Consider the following 20,813-nt stretch of genomic DNA (forward strand, 5'->3'; position numbering starts at 1 on the left):
CCAACAAGTGTCATTATTTGGGACTTTCACCTTATTAATAAGGGAATAAGCCTGTAAGATTCTGAACACTACTACTGCATGATACTAAGAACCCTGAATTTTAAACGCAGTTGAAGGAAAACTTCAACTTTCAGTATCACTTTCTAAATGAAAAATGCATGTTAAGCATTCAGATTTCTGTACTCATGGTCAGAAACTGGTATACACTGTTTATACACTGTGCTTGTGCTCACTCATCTTAGAGGAAGACCATGGCTGAGTGGCTTGATTTCCTTCATTTAACAATGACTACTAAAGACAACCAGAGCGTAGCATGTTGCAATATCAACTTGCACTTAACTGGGTAGGCACAGTATTTTTGTTCACTGTCTGTGCTGTATCTGGCAACCTTTTGAGTGTTCAATGTACATTTCAATCCAGGCAATACAGTAAAATGATGAGATTAAATCTGACAAGTGAGGAATTTTTTTCAAGGAAAAAGTATCTGCAGACAAAATTTGGGTTCAGAAAATAATCATGAAGTCTGTTTCAAGTATCTCCTTCATAAACAGTAAGAAAAGCACTCTAAATAACTGTGAAATTTATAATAGTTACAGAAAAAATCTATCTTTTTATATGTTAGATGTTTGTAGTCTTAATAGTGCTATTTAGAATAGGACCAATTGCACCTGTCAGTCTCAGAGTGCCAAAACAATAAGCAGTATTTCTTCCTTAAATTATTTTAAACTGTTTCTTGTACTGCATACACTTTTGAGGGTTTTCCAAGCACTAAACTGAAAACAAACATATAGTAACTGGTAATAGGATATTTTTACAACTCAAAATACACAAAGTCCATGTTCAAAGTTAGAAATATGAAAAAATGTCCAACCTGAAGTTGATCTGTACAGGTTTACTATTTTTAATTTTTTAATTTGGAACTACTATGATAAAAGGCAAAAACATCTTATGGAATCATGTATCGCTTATTTGTGTTATGTTTTATATAGCAATTGTTTTCAAGCTTTGACTAATAGTTTTTCTTCTATTAGTATAAGGCTTCAATATTGACCTATTTAAGTAATATTGATTGGAAACTTTTCAGGAAACTAGTGAAAGCAATGAAGTGTAAGCAATGCAAAGCAGAAATTTGTTTCCCAGGAAGAAAGTAGAAATCAATGGCCATTGATCATAGGCATAGAAAGTTGATTAGCACCTAGTAGTTAATAATCTCTGTTTTGGATAATAATAAATGCCTGAACTAATTCCTTAAACTGAATTATGATGGATAAGGGATAAGAAGGAGAGTCATAATCAATTTTAAATTAATCCACGCACAGAGAATAAGTGACATTTCTGATACAAGCAATTTCTGATAATATTCTGTTCAGGGACAAAATTTTAGACAGCAACTTAAAACACCCACTCTGCCTGAGCCTAAGACATGGAATATTTGTCCTCTAGGAGACTCAATATTTGAACTAAACTTGAAAAAGGTATAAACTTGAAAGAGGTATACGCTAAATGAAAAATTACTTCAGGATCTTTGATGCATATTCTATGGATTTAGGATTTTAAAAAGTCTGTCTTCCAGAGAGACGCTTTTTACCAAGGCCTGTAGTGACAGGACAAGGGACTATGGTTTTAAATGTAAAGAGGGTAGATTTAGATTGGACATAAGGAATACATTTTTTATGATAAGCAGTTGCCCAGAGAAATTCTGGATGCCTCATTCCTGGAAGTGTCCAAGGTTAGGTTGGGGGAGGCTTTGAGCAATCTGGTCCAGTAAAAGATGTTCCTGCCCATGGCAGAGTGTTCGGAATAGGTGATCTTTAAAGGTCCTTTTTGACCCAAACCTTTCTGTGATTCCATTATTCTATGAAATTTTTTTGCTGCCTCTGTTTATTTCTGTGATTTCTTCTCTAATGTGCTGGTGAAAAATTGGATAACAGCTTTCATCTAAGATACACATTTTAGGTCTAAACACATTCAAGTTCACAAAGAACTTAACTTCAAGGAAACTGGGGCCATGTAATGTACATTATGCAGTCTTTCTATTGAAATGACACTATATATAAACTTTTATAGAAATAGATCAAAGGATGTAAGCTATGTAAACAGATTAAATTTTTTTGCTTTTAGATATATGATTGTTTTAGCAGGACTGTAGTGTAGCCTGACCCTCCATCTGAAAAGGGCTTCAGCTAAATTTGATTTAAATTAAAAACAAACAAACAAAACCAAAACAGAAAAGGATGAAAGTTCAAGGGTAAGGCATAGCTATGTTTCTATCTGGAATGATTTAACAACCGCTAGCAGGCTTGCTGCAATAGATAGATTTTTCAAGCTTTAGTCTAGGGTTTTCAACACTTACCCATCTCCCACATTCGATTGCTTTCTGTGAGACAAGGGAACGTGTCTCTGACAGCACTTTTTGATTTAATTTTATACTGTTGGGCAACAGCAGATCAGCCATAGTGCACTCCTGGTGGATTTGTACAAGCTGGGGGATATAGCAATATCCTATTGGATTTTTTGCTATCATAGGCAGGATGCCAGACACAACAGGGAGAATTAATTATTAACAGTACTGCAATCTTTCCAATGTAGCTTCAAGGCACTATTTTGTTTGCTCTCACTGGTGGTGATCATTTCTCAACTGTTCCATGTATAATGAACTGCATATGCCTCTCAGATGTCAGAGCTTAATCTAGCAGGTTATCTGTTGTAGCCACAAATCCTGTCATTCCTTCAGTATCCAGGTCTGTGATTTCATCTACAAACCCCTCTGGTGTGGCAGTGACATGTACAGGATTTCAGTAAAGAGCATGCTCAGGCATATCCATGGCCATGGGGCGCTGGACAAATTCATGGAGTTTGGCTACTGGGAGAGTTTATGTTCATATATTTCAAAATAACTAGCTAAATTTTATACTCTAACTAATGGAGAAAAGTATGGATACATAGTATGTACTCATTCACAGGTGACGATTTCCATTGCTTCAAGAAGGAGGTGACAATTCTTTCTCAAGTCTACAAATGCCTTAAAAGTTGAGTAATTGTGAAGCCCAAGGGCATATCTGAACAACTTTTTTTTACTCTGAAAATTGCCCTTTCCAGTGTCTTCAAAATTCAGCACTGCAGTGCTTTTTTCTACAGTCAAGAGCATCTGCTTAGTATACTATGTAAACAATTAAAACTCACAAATCTTTGCCAATATCTATGATGGTCTTTGTATGTTGAGGAATGCATATACTGTACCTATTGCAGTCCTAAATCACACTACGAGTAGGCTGAAGAAAATTAAATGTGAAAATGAAGAAAAAGATTACGAAGGAGATTTTCAAGATTACCATAAAATCAGCAAACACTGGTATTTTTTCACTAGAAGAAATACATACTGAACCAATGGAAAATGAGGTTAAAGCTATTTGTTTTTTCAGTATTTACATAACACCAATTATTAATGTGGCCAAATAGGTAAAAAAAGTGGCGAGCAAATTTTTTAAAGTGCCCAAGGTAGGGCTTTAACTGTTCCTATTATAAGGAGTTTCTAGTTTAAGCCTATGTTGAAGAACAAACAGAGAGCTGTGTAGGTCATTTCTTGTCAGAAGCAGTTAAAAATTTCGAAACATGAACATTTCAAAAGATGTTCACTTAGGAAAAATACTGCATTAAAAATATATTTTCATTTTAGAAATATATTTTCACTTTAGAACAAATATTGCTTAGCATTGAAAAACTTTTTTATTTGAGCATTTAGATAAGATAAATTTTATTTGTGTTTACTCTTAAAAGTGATTTATTTTATATGTATCCTTAAAATATAATTATTCAAATAATAAAAAAATCATTTCAAAACAAAGCAATGCTGAAGCATGAGATGGAACACTGTGAAACAAAATTAAAAAAAATTAATAGAAACTTCCCACAGATAGTGAGATGATATGACATCAATTAATTGGTATTTTCAAAAGGAAAACCATCATATATCAAAAATACTTTTCATCTTCTCTTGAGACTCTTATGAGACTATCTCAAAGATTAACCTGTTTCATTAGATTAATGGTAATATTCAGGTGTTTTCAAAGAAAGGCTGGAGGCACATCTTCACAGAAGAAATACAAAGAGAATTTTTTTTCATGTGCCATTTTTCAATTCTTTCTGCTTGTGTATAATAGGGTAATGAGATACATATTTTGGATTCTAGATTCAAATCTCTACTCTATTTGAAAAGTGCTATAATGGACTCTGTTTTCTTATTTAAAGTTAATAGCAGAGAAGTTCAAATGTAGTACTTAATATGAACTAGATTAAATTTTTAACAATATTGAATTAAATTCTTGCCCTAATTTATCAGAAATTTCAGTCATGAATTTTGCTTACTTATTTAGAATACAACTAAAAATGTTTCTGGACAGTTATTTATAAATTATTTTTTAAAATCATGGGTTTATGCATATTGATACATACGGTGAGTGAAGTAGATAACCAAATTTGGGTTTCAAAGTCACTTTGAAAGATGTAATAAAATAATGTAGTGCCACAATAATATAGCCTTCTATAATCAGAATATGATAAGGTGTTAGGCTTTTGTTATTTTCAAATATCTAATTAGATCTAATAACATCTAAGGTTAAAAGATGAAAAGAAAGAACAGGAGAAAAGTAACAATAAAGATATTTAGTAATCAAATCCCTGTGTTCCCTTCACCCAAGGTATGATTTAAAATCTTAATATCTTACCCTTTGCATTGTTTCTATTACATAAAACAGAATGCTGTGGCATGGGAAACTGTAACTTCAGCTCTCAAAAATTCTGGCTGAATACATTTTATGTATTCATCAGATAATCAAGGATACAGTTTATAGATGACATAAGGAAAACAAACAAAAAATCTAAAAATTTTTTTAGCTAGAGAGATTTGCTGCAAGTACTCACCTGCTCTTTTGGAGGTTGCTCTTTGGTAGGCAACATCTGAAATCATTATTATCTTCAGGAGGATAGAGATTTTTTTTAATTTTTTTTTTAATTGTTAATTCTGAAATAGCTAGTATTGCTACAATACATGCAATGTTAGTTTGAGTTTAGGCAGAAATGAAGTGTGGAGTTCATGTCTAGCTTGATGACAAAATAGCTCCTACCTCGTAAAAAGTTTGACAAAAATATAAACTTATCCAGAGCACCTAAACTGCACTTCTGGATAGGATTCCAGATATAGATTGCAATATCTGCTTTTCACCAAATGCAACACATAGTGTTTACGTCATCTATGTAACTTCATTTTTCAGCTAGTAGTTCTTTTCTTTCATCCTTGTTTTGTAACCTCTTTTGAATTGCTTAGAACTTTTAGGACAATGAATGAGAGAAATCATGCACTACTCTATTTGGCAAAATATAAACATTCTGGGAGATGTCATATTAATTTTTTTCAAATATAATTGTCATTTCTGCAAAAAATATTCTATTTTTCCAAATAAGAACAATATATACCAAAAATATTTTGCAGCAGTACTGCAAAGGCTGATTATATTTTTAGAACACAGTAGAGCTTTTGAAGGAAAGTGTCTTGGTATTTGCTGAGTAAAAGCAATGGATGGCCTTATTTTCACTTACATGTTTGTTGGACAAGCTTTGAATATTATCATGTGGTTTTATACTCGACTCACTAGTCTATTCATTTGTTTTCATGGAACAAGCTCCAGAGAGCAATAGAGAAAAAAAGTTAAATGCATGAGCAATACTATCTGTTCTCAAACGTCCGTAGAAAAAGAAATGGAAATCATAATTATTCACTGTGTTAATGTCTAACATTTATCTTGAATGTTAGAATCCAAATACCATGTAATAATAAAGACCTTTACAGTACAATATCTTTCAGCACAGGGGGCTTATGTAGCTAGTTTCCATCCATTATTTCTTCATTTCCAATTTGTTTAGTACAAGAGTATAATTAGGGAGAAATACAGAAGAATAGAAACAGTTCAGTTTTGTCAGAAATGTGTACAAATACAGCATGATACAAGAGAGCAAAGACGACAGTATTAAAAATGAAAGGGCAAAGCATTTAAGGAAAACTTTATCTGCAAGAGAACGCAATTGAAACAGGAGCAAGGCAGCTGAATAACTCACTTGTATATGACCCTGTTAAAGATGACCAGAATAAGCACCTGAAATAAATGTCAATATGATCCAAAACACCCTCAAGGGATACCAGAGCTAAGACAGGGGGCAAGCTAGCATGTGTCTGTCCTAGAAAACTGACACTGCTGTAGCTACTGCTAGAGATAATATCGCCCAGGTCACACAAGCTTTTCTCAAACAACAAATAAGCATACTTTTACACAAAAAAAAGAGTGTAATCACATTGCTTTTTAAGCTTTAAAATGGGAAAATAATAATACACATAAGGTCAAACACAAAAGAACAGACTTATTTTGTACCTATTAGAAGGAAAAAAGTACACACAAAGAAGTTTAAGAGTGACTGAAACAGTATGTATATATAAATATACATAACTGAGAGTATAAAGCAAGAATAATTACATATGGTAAGGATCCAAGTGGATAGAAAGTTCTGAGAGCTGCAAGAAAATAGATTACTAATTATGAGCAAGAGGAAACTTAATTAGCTACAGACTAAATAATTACAGACTTATGTCCATTTTAGCCTCTACGTGCCAAATTATAAAGCACTTGGGCTATTAAAAGAAATATTTTTGGTTTTCTGACTTTTTTTTTCAATAGTGTTCAAAAAATAATATAGTTTTGTGGTTGCAGTCACAGTAATATCTCAAAACCAAACAGCAAAAATAGTATTCATCATCCTATTCAAAGATGATTCAAAGATATTTTATGGATGTCTTAGTTTCTTACAACCATCAAATAAAGGATATCAGAGTCTATATATTTGCATATCTACAGTTCAGAATGACTGCTAAACTTTATGTATGATTACTGAATATAAAAGCCTCTGTTTTCAAACTTAGATAGTTTATTTTGACAAATCCTTTTGCTCATAAAATCAAGCTTTGCCTAACCGAGTATCCCCAACCCCATTGAGAAAATGGTTCAAAAATATTTTACTGTATATATATATTTATATATAATATACATAGAATTACAGTGGATGTTTGGAAGCTCAAAATAAGATAAATTAATGTTTAGATGCATTTAGATGCATTAGATTTTCTGATATTCTAGTGTTTGTGTCTAGCTCCGAAATATTTGGAAAATGAGACCTTTGACAATGAAGTAGTATAAAATTAGTACAATCCTATGAATTCTTAGAAGTCTTACTGTCACTACAGTTTACTTTACATAGGTTTACAAACTACAAAATAATTTTAATGCAAAATGTGAATGCTAATACTCTTTGCTCTTTACTACTCTCCTGCTTATTGATTAGCTTTACAGGCAAACACTGATATCTGTAAATCTCTGAAGAGAAATTCACTCATCCTTGATGTTCTTCCTTTAAAAAAACTGTTCATGCAGCTTGTTGGAGATTACAAAGATAGCGAACTAGGCACACAATTTTTTGTTTTTCTACACAGCATGCTTAAGTGAGCGCTGTTCTACACAAAAGGAAAGGTAACTTCTATGTTGTCCTAGATCCCTTGTGCCTGAAGCAAGGAAGTGTATTCAAGGAACAGAAGGTTAAGGAGGTAATAGATTATTAAATAGCAGCTTTATAATAAATATATTTTAAATAATTTTTCTCATAATGTAGTTGGCATCAATACTCTATTAGTGGAGTCTTTCTACTGACGAAAATCAGCAGTTTTAGTGAATTGATAACTCTAAACTCACCCACTGTTCCCTTTTCTCACTTTTGTCTCTTTATTCCAATTATCTATGTTCCTCTCCTGAAAAAAGCAAACAAACAAACAAAAATATTAATGCAGAAAAAATAAAAAATTGAAACCTATGGTGATCTTTGTGGTGATCACCTATGGAACTATGGATCTACAAATGCATGCAATTACACCTGTAAGAATATCTCCCAAGTTGGCTTATTATGGTACTTGGTTGCATTCTAGGCCCACTTCAGTCCTAGGAAGAACTTCTTAATTGCTTAATGGCTGTCTCCAGAGGCTGATTTACTCCTGTGAACTCTTGCAGAAATTCTGATGTAGGGAAGAAATTATTTATATTTAAATTTTTAAAAAAAATCTCAATTATCCATAAACAGCTGAGTTGCATCAAGCATACCGTTGTAAAAACCTTAGGTACTTCTAGGCATTATTTTGTTCTGCTTTGTCTTCTCAAGTGATAAAGGAGTAGACTTGATATATGATGCAGCAAGTAGAGGACCACATAGATGTCAATCATAAAAAAATAGTTAAAGGAGTAAGAGTAAATAGTCTCAGTTTAGTCCTAATGTGGTATAGTTTAAGAAAAACAGACCTTAACTTCCCTGGGTAGGGAAATCAGTTTGAGATGAAGAATGTATGAGATGTATGTGGTCCTGTTTATGCTGGACTTGAGAGCACTGGAAATCATTTCCACCCATGATCTTATGTTCAGTGTTTATTTTCTGTACTGAATATATTCAATAAGTACCACTACAAAACTTAACATGTAAATTTTTTTTTGTGCACTTTAATTTGAAATATTATTCCAGTATTCAGGGGGATGGTGCAAGAGCATATAGACATATGGCATCCATATTCTTAATATCTGTTCTTTACTTTTTCATATAAGATATTTTGCTGTTTTAATTAGTATCAAGCTTGGGTAAAATAGTTTTGAATAAAGGAATAAAGAAAAACATTTTTTCTTGACGCTTATCTGAATAAAAACATTGAAATAATTTTTATATTTCATGTGTCTCTACCTTTTCTAGATTTAAAGGAGTTGAAGACTGAAACAAAGACTCTAATAGTAAGTGTTTAAGAGCAAATATTATTCATAATATTCATTTTTATCCTGTATGACTTTCATACCTTTCCTCCTTTCACCACTGGACTTTGAATTAAGCTTCCTTATATCTCTAAAGAACTGTTTGAGCTTTGACATCCATTAACCTTCAGAATACTACTATCATGGTTCTCCTCGAATTCTCCAAATTATTCTCTTTTAATGTGCAACAACGCAAAGTATACAAATGAAATAAGCAAAGTATTCCCATTCACAGTCTACAGAGCCTTGCAGAGGCTGCAAACTGTGCTGCAGATGCTGATACTTTTCAACATTCAGCTCTGGTAAACAGTCAAAAGCACACTTCTAAAATGTGTAGAGGAAAATATATCTCTTGCAGACCTTACCCAGAACAGCAAATCTCCCAATCCAGCCAAACTGAAAAGCAATTTTAATTCCATAGCATGTTATGTTAGTGACATTTTTTCTCTCTATGCAGTTTCAGGCTTTTGCCATCAGCTAGGTCAATGCCCATATTGTGAAATAATTAGTTACAAAAGTGATTTTAATAGTGACTATATATCCTTGCCCTTGGTAACAAGCCCAAGAAGTTGATTCTTCACAGAATTCCTAATAGTTTCTTTGAGGACAGAGACAAACCTTGGGAATTTTAAGATAGCAGAAAAAAGAGAATTTGATTTAGAATATAATTCCAAGATTCTGATTCTGTTTTCAGGCTACAAACACTTGGAACCACAAGTTTAGAGCTGCCTCAAGTATTACGGCTATGATTTCTATTTCACTTGAAGACAAATATGCACTATTTGTGTTCCTAGTGTATACACATACATTTCTATACTATAAATATTTGAACCCAATAGCATATAAATTATGGGAGTATGAGCCGTTTACTGTACAGTATAATTCTGGAGTTTAGAGTCAATTACTTGGGAAGACAAAATAGAGCCAACACTGTAAAGCCAACCGCCAGTAGATTACTCTGAAGCACCCATCATGATATTGATATTTTGACATGGATACTAAGTAATCACATCTGGAGATATATTAAGTAGTTTTGAAAACAGTAGACATATTTTAACTAGCAGACCTATGCTGCTCTATAGAGATTGAGATTTTATTTTAAAAAAAGCATCTCAAATGAAACACTGTGTGAGTTGTTGAATTTAACAGTATAATGGAAATGGAAATTTCCATTCTATTCTATTCTATTCTATTCTAAATATGTGTTAGACAAAGAAACTGAGATGTTTCAGAAACCCTGATCACTGAAAGGCTTTATAAAGAGTAAGCAGTTTCCTTTTTTGCTATGATTAAATTTGGAAGGAGTCACCTCCTATTTGAAAGATATAGTGTTTTTAACTGTAGGTATTTTCCAGTTTGAAAAGGATATAAGTAAAAAGTGTTTTGAGTCAAGAAAATGACTGTGGCTCAATTTACTATGGTATCTTGAGAAAGAATAATGGGACTTTATTCAATTCACTAAGTATTATTTACTGTAGGAGGAACTACAGCTGAAAAGAAGGAATCAAAGACTTTAAGACAGTGATCATCTTAATCTTCCTTTAGCTAAAAGAGAATACTAATCTTATATGAATGTGTGGGGGAAATATGCATTAAGAAGTCACTCTGTAGAGAGGTTAAAGGAATTGCAAAATATCAGTTCCAGGAATTGCTCAGAAAATTGCACAAGAAATCCTCTACTCTATGCTGCTAAATCCGGTGGTGGGAGGATGACAGCTGAGGGATTATTTTATTTTTTTTATTTTTTTTTTAATTTAATGGAAAGTAGTTTTCTCTGCTAGGAAACTGACATAACCACAGAGAAAAAGATCATTCTGAAAATATGAACTCAGTTCTGTTACATGTCTCGTTTCATGATGGAGGGAGTATCTCTTAAAACTCTGGTTGCTGAAATCAAGAGATTAGAGAAACACCTCAGATTTCATTTTAAAAATGAGTATACACTGATCTTTCCTACTTACAAGGAAAGCCAGAACAATATTCAAGTTCAAAAATAAGTACAGAAGCTTAGCATTTACTATTGCAAACACCATTAATTTAAAAATTAATCTCCTGGCTTCAAGAGATCCAGACTCAGGGTTTGGTAGTGTTAGGAACTGTTAACACTGTATGCTTACACCCATGATAAAGTCACAGGCAGCCAGGAAGATATTTCAGCAGGTTAAAACGGGACAATGAAACGCGGACACTTTGACTGGGAAATGAAATATTGCTGTCTATCAAAAGTGAAGAAACTGGTAACTTTTCTCCCCCACACACAGTCCAGCAAATGACTTCTGTGTCTCATCTAATAGCCCTCTTTCAAAGGGGCAGGAGCATCAGATTTCAAACACCAGGTAAGGGAAGAACTGGACCATTAAATGTCATGGCAGAAATCTGAAATCAGGGGTTTATTTCCAAGAAAACCTAGAAGAAGGAACTACCTTAGGACACGTCCATGTAAACATGCAAACTCAAACTCATTGCAAAACAACTTATTGATACAGGTTTGGTGGAGCACAAATTTATGAAGCCTTCAGCTCTGACCTACCTTTGCTACAGCAGTTTGCAACAGTATTATGTTAAACAATCAAAGTTCCTTCTTTTAGCTAAAGGGAACACTTGATATGCAGAGAAGGAATAATATTCTGTATCTTGGCCTTACTGTGGCCTACTTTTGAATAAAGAATGCAAATGTGGTTGGTGAACTATGCAGAGAGAAGTTAGAATCATTAGCAAAATGTAAAGGTGTGTTGGACTCAATTCAGCAGAGATCTGGCCTTGGTCTTTTCCTGTGGAATGTTCTATAAATAATCTATATGGTGGAATACAAGAAATACTTCTTTATATTAAATCAGTACAAAAATTGAAAGGATTTTCTTAGACACATGTATTCTTGGCAAATAATACAAATGCCCCGGAAAAACAAACAAACAAACAAGCAACAATAGCAACAACAACAACAACCAAAAAAAAAAAAAACAAAAAAACAAAAAAACAAAAAAAAGGGGCACAAATGCAAAGCATTTGAGAAGAAAAAAAATGAAGACTCTTTAAGTACAGAATGAGAAAGTCAAGTCTGATTATAAAAGAGGAGTCAATAAATGTACCAATCTGACAAAGGGATTTGTGGCAGGAATTAAGCCTGCCTGATGTGACTTTGTTTTATGCAACACTGGCAGTACCCCAATGAGTGTATTGCAAACAGATTAGAACATCACACCTCTAGAAAAAGTAAGATCACTTGAAGAGCCTCCAAGGCAGTGAGAATGATCTGAAGTCTCTAATAACTTTGTTCCAGGATGAGAGAACAAAAGACTGTGAACACTGTGGTCTGAACAAGGGAACAGAGGACAGGGAAACATAAAAACAGCCTCTAAAAATTTAAAAGACTGGTACAATGAGTGAAAAAAACCACCCAACCTGATTTGTATGTCTTCATCTGAATGATATAGAGATAATTGGTTCTGCCATGGTTTATATAGCCCAGATCCCTGGATTCATGGTTTTTTAAAACAAAATTTTTTAATCTGCCAAGGTCTGCTCCTAGTATTGAGTTCATCAGGGATGAAAGTGATTAAATTGGCAAGCATGCATTCAGATTTAATTTTGGGAAAAAAAATAAAGGAAAAGGGAAAATTTTTAACACACTAAAGAAAAAAACCATAAAACTCTTACAAAATTTTCTGAGAATTATTAGTAGCTTTGGTCTTACAAAAGCTCAGTTTTCCAAGGTTTTTTTTTACCGTAAAAACAATCTTAATAACCTTTTACATTGTTTGATTCAATAATGACTGGTATGTATAATCTAATAAATAATGAATAAAAACCTACATATAAATCTGTATACAATTTTGCCCCATATTTTCTGAATCCTAAAGTGAAACAGTGGTAAGAGGATTCATCTCTATTCTATTTCTTTTGCTGAGAACACAGTCGCATAGGACAGGACATGTCTCCAGGATGAAGGACCACCGCCTCCCTAAGATCCTGCTTTATGGTGAACTTGCCACCAGCTGCTGCAAGAGAGGAGCCCCGAAGAGGAGACACAAGGACTCCCTGAAACAGCATCTCAGTCGTGGTCATATTGATCACCATAACTGGTCTACTCTGGCCTCTAATCGGGAGGTCTGGAGACACACCATCTATAATGCTGCTTCTTCTTTTGAGAACGCACGCAGGATCACTCTTGAGGAGAAAAGACAATGCAGAAAGAATTGTGTCTTGCCGATACCACCTAAGAAGTCTTTCTGCTGTGCCTTTTGCAACTGGTCTTGTCTATCTCGTATTGGCCTTTTTAGCCACCAGCATGTTTGTAACAAATGTGGATAGAGCCCTTCCTAAATCTTCATTCACGAAGCCTAGCCATGATTTCTCTATATCGGAGTAATTTGAAGGGGAAACGGCACAGCAGTCACAGACATTTAAAAGTCCAGAATACTTATAATCAAGCATATTTCATCCCTAACAATAAATAACTTATCAGACTAGTTCTGTGAGGTAATTTTTAAATGTTCAAATATTTGAAAAAGTGAATTGTATGCATTAAATAATTAAAATAATTCAGTCCTATCCAGTAAACAATTGGAGAAAATTTGTTTCAAGTCTCTTTTTCTTCTCTTCTCCTAACAACATAAGTGGTCTTTGGCTCATGGTTTCTTTCTGTGTTGATTTTAGTTAGGGCCATTCAATGATGGAAAACTAGAAAGAGATTTAAATTTAGCAGTAAGACATTCTATTTGTTATGCCACTGACATGGTTTAGGACTGGTATTCCCAATTTAGTGTTCCCACTGAAACCACATCAGCACTCTGAGCTTCCTCTTCCCCCAATCCCTGCCCATTCCTCCTGCAGGTGGGCAGAGATGAGAGTTGGAGGCACAAAAGGTAAAGATCATAGTTTGAGATAAGAACAATTTACTGGAAAGAGCAATGGGATAAGAAAACAAACAGTAGCAACAGGAATACTAAGATACTAATAATAAAAATGTACAAAGAGAGGGTGATTTACATGCAAATAGCTCACCAAGCTGGGGACAAATAAAAAATAATGGCGGTCAGGTCCTCTACCCAGCACCCTTTCCCATGACTGGAAAAGAACACCCTTTCTTCCCTCAAGTGTGAGAGAGTCCCTTGCACCTGCCCTGGCAATGATGAAAGATGGTTTCAAATAACACAGCTCCAGGAAAGATGATTTAGAATAACACAGCCCCAGGCTCCACCCCCTCATGACAGCTGCAAAAAATTAACCCTGTCCTTGGCCAGAACCAGGACAGCCATATAAAATGATACCAGGCTGAATCACTTCCTTATATACACTCCAAAATAATTAAAGATTAATTTGTGACACAAAACACAGTTGAAAAGAAACAAATACAGCTACTCCTGTCTTCATGTGTGCATTGTCAACTTGGATAAATATATGCTTGTAGTCGTTTTTTTACCTGAACTTATACATGCTGGGATATACCTGTGCTCTGTTTACTAGCTGAAAATCTGTCTGTTCTATCATTTACAGGTTTTGTTGTCTGCAATTTATTTATTCAACAGAATATTTAAAATTAAACTACTGAAGGAAGGATTCTTGGGATTTTAATTATCCTATGTTAGTGCAATTAAGCTAATTGATTCATTGGATGTTCAGATAAGCAAAGTACCTTAAAGGAAAAGGATCTAATTTAAAAGAAACAGAAAGTTTGAGACACTGAATATAAAAGAATATAACTGTATTATCAGGATGCTGTGAAATATGTCTATTTGTATGATTAAATTTTGGACCTTGGTAAAGAATTTTTCAACTCTATTTCCTCTTGATGAAATATTTATTAAACACTGCTTGCATTTCTCTCTATGTAGGTGAGTATAAACAAAAAGAATGGATAGAAGTTAAAAAGCACATATATACTAAAATATTGTAAGGGAAGCCAGACAGCCACTGTGGTGCTTCCTGACAGAGTAAAGCAGCAGGAGACAGCTAATGAGGCAAGTCATCCGTTATCATTGCAGTGCTTAGCCTGATTTAGTTATCTGAATCAAAATGACAGATTTAGGAGGAAGGCTCCTGGGAACTTGACTGAAAATGTTATGTTGATGTTACCATGCATTGATCAATCTAGTGGAGTGCCTCTTCGTCTCCATGCCAACAATGAATAGAAACAAAAAGCAGGGGTTAAGGGGCATGCTTTTGGAAAACTGATATTGGGGAAGATATTTTCTTTATAAACAAATTTTCTTAAACACTGAAATAAGCTTCATGCATGGACGACTCATGGCTCTTCAAATATGGGAGGCTTTATAATGTAATTTCAGCTTGTCAGGAACAATTTTCCCCCTTTCTTTTAGGATTACTTAGAAGTTTAGCTTTAGAAGCTACAGTCTATGTCACTGGTTGCTTATTAAACTTATTCCAACATTAAGAGAAAGAAAAAGACTTCAACCATTTTAATGCTAGCAAAATGCCCCTCAGTAGTTTTTTAAAAAAATGTGGTTATATTTTTACAGAATATTTATCTTATTAGATGGACAAAGTTAATTTTCATAGTATTAAATGTTTTTTGGAAATATGCTATTTGTAAGACAAAAAGTAGTTACCATCTGCCAAATTAAGAAGCAAATAGTAACTACTTTTGATGAGAAGTTGAAGGTAGAGCATGGGTTTTTTTTGAATAAGAGCTCTAGACTGGGCTTTCTTGCAAAGTGAGTAAATGATATTTTAAAAAGAAGACATAGGAAAAACAATCTTTGAGAAGAAAAATGAGTTCATAGAACCATAAGACTCTTGGCCCAAATTTAGAATAATAGAATTGTTAACGTGGAAAAGACCTTTAAAATCATCAAGTCCAATTATTAACCCCGCACTGACAAATCCACCACAAAACCATGTCCCTAAGTGCCACATCTACTCATCTTTTAAATAACTCCAGGGATGGTGACTCAAACAATTCCTCAGGCAGCCTATTTCAGTGCATGAAAATTCTTTCAGTGAAGACATTTTTCATAATATCCAATCTAAACCTGTCCTGGTATAACATGAGGCACGTTCCTCTTGTCCTGTCACTTGTTACTTGCGAGACGAGGACCACGCTCACCTGGCTACACCCTCCTTTCAGGTAGCTGTAGAGACCGATAAAGTTATCCCTGAATCTTCTTTCCTCCAGGCTAAACAAACCCAGGTCCCTCAGCCTCTCTTCCTACAACTTACTCTCTAGACCCTTCACCAGGTCTGTTGCCCTTCTCTGGACTTGCTCCAGCACCTCAATTTCTTGTACTGAGGGGCACAGAACTGAATGCAATACTCAAGGTGAAGCCTCACCAGTGCCAAGTACAGGAGGACAATCACTTCCCTGGTCCTACTGGCCAGAGAATTGCTGATACAAGCCAGGATGCTATTGACTTTTAATTTCTTTGTGCTTCTCTTCAACATCTCTTTCATAATGCTCCTATTCCTCATCCTCTGTCTTTCACATTTAGACTATAAGCTGCTGGGTTGTTTTTTGTTTTTGTTTTTGTTTTTAAATAAAATCCCTTATTGGATAAAATAAACATATAACAGAGGAGTACTGTTTCTGAAGAGGATTTAACTACTCTTCGAGCAGTAGTTGTGTTGTTGTTGGCATTAGTAATCAGTGTACAGACATTGACACGACTCTATCATGTGAAGATAGAGTCTTCACATGTGTGAACTGAATAAAACTAGCGTTTTACTGTAAACGTCATGGATGGGATGGAGGTCTGTCAAATGGGCAGCTTATTACGAGAAGGAATATCAGTGAAAATATATTCCTTGATCATATAGGGCTATAGAAATTGTTATATTTCAGGTTTTTTAATTGAACAGCAAATGAGACACAGAGAGTAAATTATTTTTGTCTGTTACCATTAGTCACAGATACACTGATCAGAGTGAAAGAAATAATGCAGCTTTCCTTCCTGTCTTGCCTGTGAAAAAATATTTCACAATATTTTACACCAATGCTAATGATGATCATATCCTTATATACTCTGACGGAGTACCTATACCTATGAGTAAGGAATTCTAGAAATACCATTAGGCAAATTCAGTAATAATGAGTTTTACAATAAATGGGCTGAGTACAGAAAAAGCAGAGTGAGAAAAATGGTGCATAAAGAAAGCAAAGCTGTTGTAACAGGAATTGTAATGAAATGCAAGATACATGATTGTACATGTTAACACTACATGCAGCCTAGTTTTTATACTTTATTATTTCTTCTTTTTATTAGTTTTCTTGCTATACTTTTTTCATCTGAGATATCACTTAAGTTACGCAAATGGTGTGGCCTTAAGAAATAAGTCTAGTGCCATTTAGAGTAATATTGTTAAAGAAAATTATCTCTTCAATAGTGAACTTTAAATAAGAATGTAGTCCTTAAAGCCAGTTAATTTGTTTGTTCCCATGTCAAAGTTGAAGGATACTTTTTATAAATTACATTCAAATTAGGAATCATATACACATGCTAAATTTCCTGCTGCGTTCAAAAATGAAAGGCAGAGCAGTTTGAGTATTATCAAAGAAGATAGCTTCTACTGTAAACTTATCCCAGAGAAAAGCTGAATCTAAAATGAATTGTATCAGAGCAACACTTTATCTTATAAATCCTGAAAATACATAACCACTTAGTTCTTATCTCCTCATTTGGGAAAAAAATATTAACTAATTCCCTTCGTCATTTAAAGGTATTTCCAGACTGTCTGGTAAATTGATTGTTATTGCATTCCACTCATCTTTGTTGCTGAATCAGCAGTTCATTGACTATTTCATCCACCTGCAGTGCAACGAGAGTTTGGTTCACGTTCCTTAGTATATAATAAACAAATTCAGCTTAGGAAGTCTTACCTTCATATTAGGCAGTGCTGTATTTTACGAATGGCCTGAAATCAATCAGATCCCCTCCTTCTAGGAATTTCCATGTAATATGGATTAAATTTAAATATTTATACAGAAAAGCAATCTGAATTAATGACAGATGAAAATGGAAAGACATTTCTTCTTCAAGTCTCTTAGTGTGGGAAACTGCAGGCATTTTTGTGTGTGCATTGCACATTCTCCTTGAAACTCATGAGGAGTTCACAGGCTCCAGAAACACTGTAATGATCTTACAGACAAGGATCACAAGGATATTTCTTCTCTGTGTTTCTTTGTGATTTTGTGCAGTTCAGATATGCCTATGGCAGTGGAAGAGAGGACAGACTTTCAAATTGCACTTTTTGTTAACTAGAACAAAACAGGACAGATAATCAGATTCCAGAAGTAGAAAGCTTTGTGTAAAAAGTGTCTTGTGCTAAACAGTGTGAACAACAAAAGCGTCAGACCATTGCCCTTTTCCTCTTTGTGGTAAAAAATGTTTAGGACCCTTTCAGCTTTCGCAACATCTTTATTCTTATCTCTCAGTAGTCCAGTCAACCTCTACTAGTACAATTTGATTCTCTAGTATTGTATGAATTGTTTTTCTTCCTGGTTTTCTTCATACTCTTACAATCAATTTACAGACTTCACTCATTCCTTAATAACTAATGAATTATAAAAGAAGTCCTAGAAACAGAACACTACATTGGGGCGTGGAATTGTCAATTAGTAGCAGTTTAGAATATTTGCTTGTTCATTAGAGAGTCCTCAAAAGGGAAGTGTCCCATATACAAGAATAGCAAATTTATTTCAGGATACATCAAGTGAGAGTTGGCTGTGTTTCCAAATGCACAGAGTATTATTTACATACCTCTCTACAGTTTTCTTTGAGTTCATCCTTTTGGTGTTGCTCATTGTGGATTCAGATCTTCAGTTCAAGGTAGGGATGGGTGATCTGGCAAGTAGGTAGTGGAGAAAATTTGAAGATTATTTGACTTATTTTATTTTATTTTTTTAAAATCTGCAATAGCTTCATTAATATCAAAATTTAATACAATTTCAGCCAACAACTTTAACAAAGAGAAGCTGAAAAAAATTTTAAAAAAATTTTAATTCTATACTTTGTGCTTTCTATGCAACCAATGTTTTTTCTTTTTCATCAGAACTTTCTCAGCCTTTACTTGGTAAGGATTTTATGCCCTCAAATTTTAATTTTTGTTTAAAAAAAAAAGATTGTACAACCAAAAAGGTGCATATTTTTTCTTCTGAGAAATTTTTTTTTTTACGTTAATACAGTTTATGTTTTTTCAAGTTTTTTGCGGTTCTATGAGCAAAATGGGAAATCCATCCACTGTTTGTACAGTTAAGGTTTCATGTTCATTTGTCATCCTTGGAACTGGGTTGTTTCCTCTATGTTAATACAGTGATAAAGATTCAACACTGCAAAAATATTTACTGATTACAATTTGTGTGACCTCATAATTTTCAAATTAAGTTGATATTTATGCACATATATAATTGAGGATAATGTTTGTCCTGCAAATCTTTATTACCATAATGTTAGAGAAGGCAAGAGCATAATTTGTCTCGGAATGCAGTCAGCACAAGAAGAAATAGAAATTAAAAAAATAAATTTTTTTTTGTAAGTTAAAAAATTAAAGGCCAAAATCGTGAGAATTTAAACCATTTTAAAGACATTTTAGGCACTGTCTTTTCTGTACATCCTCACTTCTTCCTTTTAGCCAAAGGCGAAGAAGGATAAAGGAATGAGGAAACAGCCTGAATCTGTTTTATTAAGAGATCACGTCAGTTGTTATTAACTGTTATGTTTCATTGGGTTGGTTGAAGGTAAACAGAAGGTCAAAATATCTGTTTTTCTTATTTGGCTTTCTTGTCTTTGACAGAAGATTCATTTAAAATATTTCAGCTGACTTCAGTAATTTTTAATGTATTTTAGTAGAAGCACCGTTTCATGACATATTTTTAGAAAGTGGAATGTTTTTGAGAGGAACATATGGATGCAATACCTTTGGGGGATAGGGGGAAGTGCTTGTATGGTGGTATAAAAATGTCATGCCTGTAAGGACTAATATGAAGAATATAATATGAGCCACGATTTCTTTCTAACTTAACCCTGTAAGCAAAAGAAGATGGTTATGAATTTTATCAATAAACATTAGGGATATACCTGATTCCTAAATATTATTGTAAATTAGCAGACCTAAAAGAACTTAGGGGTTTCCCCCCGAGCTTTTTTTTGGTTTTGTTTGGTTGTTGGGTATTTTTATGGTATGGGTTCATTTTGGTTTTGGCATTTGGTTTGGGAGTTTTGTTTGTTTGTTTTTGTGGGATTTTGTTTGTTTGTTTTGTGGGGTTTTTGTTTGTTTGCTTTGCTTTGTTTTGTTTGTTTTTTGGAAGTTTTTTTTTAGTTTTTTCCAATTGAACAGATCACAAGTTATCCAAGGTAAAGTGTAGGTAATGTCAGAGCCAGTAAAAGAACCTGTCTTGCCTGAAAGCCAGCTGTTTCCACCAGGAAATCTATTAAGTTATTTTGAAATCTTAGTTTTAACTGTACTGACGAATGGAGCTTAAACCCTGGAATTTTTTTGTTTACAATCACAGACTTCCTCACTTTTTTCCCATGCTGAAGAACAACTGAGATTTATATATGTTACCATACATAATAATTCTGCAAACTGGTTCAAGCAGCCTCAGGAGTTCAATCTATTCAACCGTACACCAGCAAGTTCCTCACATAGATGAACTTTTTCCCCTACAGAATTACTTCACCCAACAATGCTATTGCATTAAGTAAATGCTTCTCTTTGTTCATTCAGTGATGTATATTACAGACTGGCAACAAACCTGATTTCCCACAACATTAATGGCACAAGTACAAAAGCTTAACTTTCAAATCTACATAGATTTGAAGGAACCTGCCCTTCCCCACTGTCAAATGGGAAGATGCGTGATGGCAGCTTGATGTTGTAGAGTATTCAATAAAATAGAAGCTTTCACAGTTTGGCATGATAGACAAGTAAAAGACCCTGCTAAACGTACAGGCCCTGAAATTGCATCTTCCAAAATAA

The sequence above is a fragment of the Manacus vitellinus genome, unplaced genomic scaffold (assembly GCF_001715985.3).
Source record: "Manacus vitellinus isolate BGI_N305 unplaced genomic scaffold, ASM171598v3 scaffold_4_pilon, whole genome shotgun sequence".
NCBI classification, from domain to species: Eukaryota; Metazoa; Chordata; class Aves; order Passeriformes; family Pipridae; genus Manacus; species Manacus vitellinus.